We start from the raw sequence: 9,795 nt of genomic DNA on the forward strand, positions 1-9,795 counted from the left end.
TTTGTTGGTGAAATGGCTCGGCAAAGAGTCAGTCGAGCACGTCAGGAGGATACGTGCAGTGCATATTAATAACCCTGGAGCGGCTCTCAGAAAAGTCTGGGCCAGGCTCAACGAGTGCTATGCCTCACCAGAAGTCATTGAGTGTGCACTCTACAGGAAACTGGACTGTTTTCCCCACATCTCCAGCAAAGACTACACCATGCTTAGAGAGCTTGGTGACCTCTTGATGGAGTTCCAAGCAGCTAAGGAAGACGGATATTTAAAAGGTTTAGCCTACCTGGACACTGCCCGCGGCATCAGCCCCATAGTGGAGAAGTTACCCTATAACCTGCAGGAGAAATGGCTATCCTACGGTTCAAAGTACAAAGACGATCACGGCGGCCATTTCCCCCCATTCTCCTACTTTACTGAGTTCATCTGTTACGAAGCCCGTACCAGAAACGATCCAAGCTTTGCACTATCCACAAGCGGCAGGAATACCGAGAGAGGAGATAAATACAGTAGCAGGTACCCCCACACCAGGTCTCCAATATCTGTCCACAAAACAGATGTTTCCTCAGACGAGGACTCCAGTGGAAGCATCACAACAGAAAACAGCCCAAGAACTGAAAAATGCTGCCCCATCCACAACAAACCGCACCCACTCAGTAAATGCAAGGGCTTTAGAGCGAAGCCCCTTGGAGAAAGAAAGGCCTTTCTCCAGGAGAACGGAATCTGCTACAAGTGCTGTAATTCAGCTAATCACATAGCCAAAAATTGTAAAGTAATAGCGAAGTGTGGCGAGTGTGAGAGCGAACGGCATCCTACAGCAATGCACCCGGGTCCAGCCCCACAATCACCCGAAACATCCCCCCCTGCATTGGACAACGGCGGGGAGGACAAAGAGACCCCAACTACTTCGACCACAGTGACCTCCAACTGCACAAAGGTCTGCGGTCAAGGCCAGGTCGGCAGATCCTGCTCAAAGATATGTCTGGTCAGAGTATATCCACGCGGTCAGCGCGAAAAGGCCGTTAAGATGTATGCGATCATCGACGATCAGAGCAACCACTCATTAGCTCGGTCAGACTTTTTCGACGTGTTTAACATCCAGACCCACGCATCCCCTTATTCACTCAGAACCTGTGCTGGACTAGTTGACATGTCCGGAAGAAAGGCAGAGGGCTTCCAAATTGAGGCAGCGAACGGTGGAATCAGTCTCGCTCTACCACCACTCATAGAGTGTAACCAAATACTCAACAACCGGTCTGAAATACCGACGCCAGAAGCAGCTCTTCTGCACCCCCATCTGAAAACCTTGGCAGACCACATTCCAGAACTTGACCCAAAGGCCCAGATTCTTCTCTTGCTTGGGAGGGACATTATTAGAATACACAAAGTTCGATCAGCGATCAACGGCCCACACAATGCTCCTTTTGCCCAGAAGTTGGACCTAGGCTGGGTTCTGGTGGGCGACGTATGCCTTGCGAATGTACACAAGCCAGTTGTGAACACTTTTAAGACGAACGTGATGGAGAACGGTGGACCCTCTTTCCTCACTCCCAGCGAGAATTTCATTCAGCCAAAAGAGAAGGTGAACTACGGCGGGGAGGGACCAGTTAGCCTCGTTACAGGTATCAACGTCCCGGCCACCGAACAGCCCAAGAGCCTGCCAGGCGAGGCCGACGCCACCGACAGCTCCCTATCAAACGATATCCCACCACCGCCCGCTAAAAAGGAAGAGAAACTAAAGGGAACTAAAGCTATCAATCGGCGCAACAAAGACACAGAAGGGACTACTTCCATTTCTGTACCCATTAAAACAGCTGCTAAGAACACAGTCAGCGCCGCAGGCGGGCATCCACACCCAAAGACCACAGGAGTGTTCCAATCCGAGGAGCTGTTCCTCACCCAGTCACAGCAGAAGGATAGCGACTCAGACATCGGTGTCTTCACCACCCAACCACTACCTCTCCAGCCGGCGAACCGTCTCAACCTCCGGGCACCGAAATCTCACCTAGACCCTCTGCCCTTACATTGCCAGCATTCCCAACCTCCAAAAAGAAAGACTATTACAGGGAGTGGCTGGAGGCCAAAGAGTGAAGGGACATTCTAATAAGCAGATGGTAGTGGCCTCAAAGAGGCCATGCGGGGAGTGTTCTGCCCAGTCAAGTGTAATCCCTTGGTGTGTTATTTGTCACCCCTACATTATTGCTGTGTAATGGTACAGCCCTTTATATTGTTGTAGTATTTGGCACCCCCCAGTGTCCCTGTGTAATGGTACAGTCCACCCCTCTAGACAGGAAGCAGGAAGGAAAAAAGATCGTTTTTTATCCACAAAAAACATTGTTAAAGAGAGTTAGATCCCAGTCATTTCAACCAAACCAGAGCATTTAAAGCCTTTGCTGCCATTTATTTGTTGTGCCAGGCAAGCATTGTCTGTAAGTGTGACTCTATTATTATTAACTCCCTAAACCTGTATTAGTTAACTTTGTTGTGACAGTGTGAAGGTGATTTGGGATGTATTCTTATGTTTAGTTTTACACAACCATTTGGGTTACATATGTTGTTGTTATTGGTATTATCTTTCTCTTGAGAGATTGTTGTTGTATGGGATTAGTACAGTTCTTAATGCCTGTGAATGAATATTTACCTCATGCTACAGTTGCCTATGCTTACCATAACATAAATGTATCCTACATTTATATTTGCATTTATTTACCTCTACTCATTTTATAAGTAACTGTATTGTTCTTTTTTGTGTATCGTTGTCTCTGCAGTTTCACTCCGTTTTTCACAAGTACTTCAGTCTTCAATAAACATTGGAGTTGAAACATACATCCTGACTCTCATGTCCTCTGTGAATGGAGTTTGGCTTGCTGTCTAATTGCGGTTGCTACACCTCAAGGAGGACAGTATACTTCCTGTCTAATGACAGCAACAAGAGCGTCATCCCACGATGTCTGATGACGGTAGAGTTTCACTTCATCGATCCAACGTCTCTGAAGACTGCGGTTCTCCTATAAATAAAATGGAAACATCTGAAAACCCAGACAAACGGATGGAGCCCCCTCATAGTGAGGTAACGGAAGAGGAGGAGCCTCACCACACTGGTCTTCAAGGGAATCCAGCATTCATTGAAGAGGAGACCCTTCATGAGGATGAAGCGGAAGAGGAAAGGCTTCGCCGCTCTGACCGCCGACGAATTCCCACAGAGAAGATGTCTGCATTTATCAAAGATGAGGCCCAGAAAAAGGAAAAAAGAATCATCCAGTTATTCGAACAATGGAAGGTGCAGATTTGCAAAGCAAGAAAACTGCTAAAAACAGACATTCCTGCGAGTGAACTTACAGCACTTGTTGATATACTTGTTAAGGCAAGGGATGATGTCACAAGTGTCTACCTAGAAATACGAGATCACGTCATTCCATCAAATGAGACAAGAGGCCAGATTGATGTCTGTGATGCAGCTACAAAGGACATTGTGAAGATCATAAATGAGAGGATAAAATGCATCAATGAAGATTTTGACAGTCAAAATGTGAAACAATGCCTTCGTAAGCTGCTTGAGCCAGACTATGCTCATTCTGTCTATGGATCCACAGCCTCATCTGCGACACACAAGTCCAGCCGAGCATCAAGCAGACGGTCTTCAAGGTCCAGCACAAATACAAGTATGTCTTCTTCAAGCACTATTGCAGCTAAGAGGGCAGACGCATTAGCTGAATTAGCAGGCAAGGAAGCAGAGTATGAAATGTCAGAAAGTATAGCACAACAGAAGCGGGAGCTGAAAAGACTAGAGGAACAAAAGGACATAAGAGTAGCAAGAGCAAGACTACAGGCCTACACTCAAGAAATGGAACAAGAGGCCACTATTCGCCCTACCAACGCCCAAGAACAGCAGCAGACAAGCATAACTGCGTCACATGTGTCTCCATTCCCCATTCAACATGCCATGACAGCGTCACATGTGTCTCCATCCCCCATTCAACATGTCATGACAGCGTCACATGTGTCTCCATCCCCCATTCAGCATGTTACTACAGCATCACATGTGTCTCCATCCCCCATTCAGCATGTTACTACTACAGCATCACATGTGTCTCCATCCCCCATTCAGCATGTTACTACAGCATCACATGTGTCTCCATCCCCCATTCAACATGTCATGACAGCGTCACATGTGTCTCCATCCCCCATTCAACATGTTACGACAGCACCACATGTGTCTCATTTCCCTATTCAACATGTCATGACAGCGTCACTTGTGTCTCAAGCCCCCATTCAACGTGTCATGACAGCATCGCATGTAACTTCATCTCCCATTCAACAGCCTGCTAACCTCATGGCAGCAACACAGCAACCTGTGTATCCATCCTCCTCCATTCGACAGCCTACTGATGTCATGTCAGCCTCTCCACCTTCAAATACAGATATATCCTTCCTTGCTCAAGCTTTCCAAGATAGCATTGCCCTGAACAGGCTCCCAATACCTGAACCATCTGTATTCAATGGTGATCCAATTAATTTCATTGAGTGGAAGGCCTCATTTGTGTCACTCATTGACAGAAAGACTATCTCTTCAGCTGATAAGTTGCACTATTTGAAAAGGTATGTTGGCGGTCCAGCTCGAAAGACTCTAGACGGCATCTTCTTTAGAAGCGATGATGAAGCTTATAAGGATGCATGGAACAAGCTGAACAAACGTTATGGTCAACCATTTATCATACAGAGGGCATTCAGAGAAAGGCTTGCACAATGGCCGAAGATACAACCAAAGGATGCTGAAAGTTTAAGAGGCTTCACTGATTTCTTGAATGCATGTCAGGAAGCTATGCCTCATGTGGAAGGCCTTGACATATTGAACGACTGTGAGGAAAACCAGAAACTTGTGCATAAGTTACCTGACTGGGCAGCAGCTCGGTGGAACCGTCAAGTAACACAGGCCTTGAACGAAACTCAAAAATTCCCAACTTTTCAACACTTTGCAGGCTTCATGTCGATGGAAGCAGAGATCGCCTGCAACCCGATCACTTCCTTCAGTGCTCTTCGTGCTTCAGAGCCCACATGGGAGAAACGGAATTCTAAAGACAATAGAACAGGAAAAGCCAACGTTCTTCAAACACAAGCATCTGCAGAGAACAATGAGCGAGAGTCGACTAAAGTAAATGCTAAACCATGCCTGTTTTGTCAAGACACTAATCACATGATTCACGACTGCACTGAATTTGTCACCAGGCCATTGGACGAGAGACGACAGTACGTGAAGGAAAATAAGCTCTGTTATGGTTGCATGAAACCTGGCCACATTTCAAAGGACTGCCGTCACCGACACTCCTGTAACACCTGCAAAGGAAAACATCCTACATACCTGCACGATGACAACTATAAGAAAACTAACCTTGCACCAATCTCAAGCCAAGGTAACACCAACGAGACAAAGGCTACTGCTATGTCCCTCAATGTCGAGCACGAAAAGTCATCAGCAAATACGTCCATGATCGTGCCAGTCTGGGTATCATCACAGAGCAATCCAGGCACTGAAAAACTTGTTTATGCATTACTTGACACTCAGAGTGATACGGTCTTTATCGACCAGGATGTGAGCAACGATCTTCAAGCCGACTCATGTCCTGTCAGACTGAAGCTGACTACCATGCTTGGTAAGGACGTTGTCATAATGAGTGAAAGAGTCTCAGGTCTCAGAGTAAGAGGCTACAACTCCAACGTTGTCATCAATCTTCCCCCTGCCTATACTAAGGACTGCATCCCAGTAAACCGCACTCACATTCCTAACCGTCAGACGGCTAGACACTGGAAGCATCTGTCTACAATCGTGGATGAAATTCCACCTCTGCAGGATTGTGAGGTTGGCCTCCTGATAGGCTACAGCTGTCCAAGGGCACTAGCACCAAAACAAGTGATTCTCGGGGGAGAAGATGAGCCGTATGCTGTTCACACAGACCTAGGATGGAGCATTGTGGGTTGCTTAGCACCGAGCCATGAATCACCAAGTGTCAACACCATTTGTCACCGGGTAAACATTAAGGAGCTCCCCCCTGTAACTCCAGCTGATGTCATTCAGGTATTGGAGTCTGATTTCAAAGACTCTGGCGAAGATAGAAAAACGGTGTCCCAGGAGGACATCGTCTTCTTGAACAAACTACAAGGAGGCATAAGGAAGAACAACCATGGGCATTATGAGATGCCTCTTCCCTTCAAAGAGAGACCTCACCTGCCTGACAATAAGCATCTTGCTATCGTAAGGCTCAGTCATCTTAAAAGGAAGCTGCTAAAAGATGAAACGTATAAGGAACGCTATGTGAGGTTTATGGAAGAGGTGATCGAGAAAGGGGATGCAGAGGAAGTGCACGATGAAGGTAGGGAAGGAGAAAAATGGTATATACCTCATCACGGAGTGTATCACACCAAGAAGCCAGATAAACTCCGTGTAGTGTTTGATTGTTCGGCCAGTTACAAGGGAACCAGCTTGAACGATCACCTCCTCTCTGGCCCTGACATGCTGAACAACTTGAGTGGAGTTCTCATCCGCTTTCGAAAAAACCCTGTTGCCTTGATGTGCGACATTGAAAAAATGTTTCACCAATTTCATGTGTCTAAAGCCGATCGCAACTACCTGCGCTTCCTCTGGTGGAAGCAAGGAGACCTTAACTCACAACCTTGTGAGTTCCGCATGAGAGTACATCTGTTCGGTGCAGCCTCTTCTCCTGGGTGTGCGAACTATGGGCTGAAGCATCTAGCTAAGGAGAATGGTGACATCTACCCTCTAGGCTCACGGTTTATTATGAGGGACTTCTATGTAGACGACGGGGTCACAAGTGTCGAAACCACTGTAGATGCTGTACATCTGGCAAGAGAAGCACGTGAACTCTGCGCTATGGGTGGTCTGCGGCTACACAAGTTTGTGTCAAATGACATAGATGTTCTAAAGAGTATACCACTGTCTGAATGTGCAATCAATGTGAAGGATATGGACCTCACGTTTGATGATCTACCACTGGAGAGGGCTCTCGGGATTCAATGGGATCTTGAGTCCGACCACTTCAGGTTTAACGTCAGCTTTAAGGAGCAGCCTGTAACTCGCCGTGGCATTCTGTCTACAGTGGCATCTCTTTATGACCCTCTCGGGTTTGTAGCGCCAGTGCTGCTCAAGGCCAAGATCATTCTTCAGGAGATATGTAGACGTGGCACAGGCTGGGACGAACCTCTCACAGATGAGCTTCGTCAAAAATGGGAACTGTGGAGAAGTGATCTAGCTAACTTGCAGAATGTTACCATAGCCCGCACCTACTCACCTGTTGGATTTGGAAAGGTCTCAAGGACGGAGCTGCATCATTTCTCGGACGCAAGCACGAAAGGCTATGGTCAGTGCTCATATGTGAGACTCCTAAATGAAAGAGGAGATGTTCACTGTTCTCTTGTTGTAGGAAAATCCAGAGTCTCACCAATCAAGTTAACATCTATTCCAAGATTGGAATTAACGGCTGCCGTTGTTTCTGCAAAAATGAGCAACATGCTCAAGGAGGAGTTTGGATCTAATGTCACTGAGGAGTTCTTCTGGACTGATTCCAAAGTGGTCTTAGGATACATAAAGAATGAAGTTAGACGATTCCACACCTTTGTGGCAAATCGTGTTCAGAAGATTCAGCTCAGCTCAGCATCTCAACAATGGAGGTACGTCCCAACAAGTGAGAATCCTGCTGACCATGCTTCCAGAGGCTTGACCCCAAATGAGCTTCTGTCATCTATCTGGTTTACTGGACCTAAGTTCTTATGGGACAAAGAAATGAAGCTGCCAACAGATGAAACTCCAGACTTGACGATAGGAGATCCAGAAGTCAGAAGTGTTCTGATACTCAGCACAAAGGCCACAGAACAATTTAGTCTTGTTGATCGATTGTCAAAATTCTCTTCCTGGTCACGGGCTACTAGAGCTGTCGCACGCATTCTGCGACGCATCAAAGGGAACAAATCAAACTATCTCTCCACTGTAACGGAACGAGAAGAAGCAGAACACTATATAATCAAAGACCTGCAGAAAAACGTCTATCCAGAAGAGTTGAAACTGCTAAATAAAGACAGTCCCCTACCATCTCATGACCCTTTGTACTCTCTTGACGCTTGCCTTGACAGAGAGGGTGTCCTCAGGGTGGGAGGGAGACTGTGTCACTCCTCTCTTCCCAACTTCATCAAGCACCCGGCAATCATCCCCAAAGATCACCACATTACAAATCTGTTGATTGCTCATTACCACGAAAAAATTAAACATCAAGGAAAAGGTCTTACCATCAATGAAATCAGGTCCAACGGCTACTGGATTCCAGGAATCAACCGGGCAGTAGCATCCTTCATTCATCAATGCATCACCTGTAGACGGCACCGGAGGCCACTGGAAGAGCAAAAGATGGCTGATCTTCCCCCTGAACGTGTGGAACCCTCACCTCCCTTTACTTTCTGCGGTATGGACTGCTTTGGCCCATTTTTCACAACTCAAGGAAGAAAGGAGCACAAGAGATACGGTCTTCTCTTCACTTGCTTCAGCTCCCGTGCCGTTCACGTTGAAATGCTGGACGACATGTCTACAGATGCCCTAATAAATGGCCTTCGATGTTTCATTGCCATACGTGGCGCCGTACGTCAGATCAAATGTGACCAAGGAAGCAACTTTGTCGGAGCCAAAAACGAGCTCAAGGCAGCTCTTAAGGAAGTTGATGCTGACAGGCTAGCTACATTCCTTGCCGACAAGCAATGCGACTTCAGCATGAACGCACCTTATTCTAGTCACGTTGGAGGAGTGTGGGAGAGACAGATTAGGACAGTGAGAAGCATTTTAAGGTCCACACTTGACCTCTCCTCTGCAAGGCTAAACGATGCTTCACTGCGGACTTTCTTCTACGAAGCTATGGCAATTGTCAACAGTCGTCCACTGACTGTTAACAACCTCAGTGATCCTCATAGTCTCGAGCCTCTCACCCCTAATCATCTCTTGACCATGAAGTCTGTCAATGCCTTGCCTCCCCCAGGTGAATTTGTCAGAGAAGACATATATGGCAAGAAAAGGTGGCGACATGTACAACACCTGGTAGAACAGTTCTGGAGCCGTTGGCGAAAGGAATACCTTGCCAACATCTCTCTCAGACAACGTTGGCACACGCCAAGAAGAAATCTGCAAGTTGGAGATATTGTAATGATGAAAGGAGAAGATGTGCACAGGAACGAGTGGAGACTGGGTAGAGTTTCAGAAGCCACTACTGACCAAGATGGACTCGTGAGGAAAGTTAAAATCTGTCTTGGAGACAAGAATCTTGGCAAGAAAGGGGAACGTCTTCACAAGTTTTCCAAAGTTGAGCGACCAGTCCAAAAGCTAGTCCTGCTGCTAGAGACCGATTGAATGCCTGGTTGCTTCAAAGTGTATCCTTTCATTCTTTGTTTGTATCATGCATGAGCATATGTGTGATTTATGGCCTAATTCTTGCTTAAATGTTATTTCCTGTGAGAAATCCTTCGTTTTCTGCATTACTTAGAGTCCTGCAATTCACTCTTGATTTGGTGGGAGTGTAACTAACCATTTAAGTACTGTCTTGCATAACAAATTGTTACTAGAATTAAGCATTATTTTCCATAAGAAAAGCCCACCAGATGCACCTCCTGGCCAGGAGATGGCGCTATGGTCACCTAAACAACACAAGCCTATGGACATTAACTTTACATTGCTGTGGACATTTGCCTAAGTTTAATATTATGCACTTATTTTGGGTCCTCTAACTGCTTATTTTGGTCTTATAATGTTTCATT

Source organism: Gymnoscopelus microlampas (assembly GCF_963454915.1).
Source record: "Gymnoscopelus microlampas genome assembly, chromosome: 2".
NCBI lineage: Eukaryota > Metazoa > Chordata > Actinopteri > Myctophiformes > Myctophidae > Gymnoscopelus > Gymnoscopelus microlampas.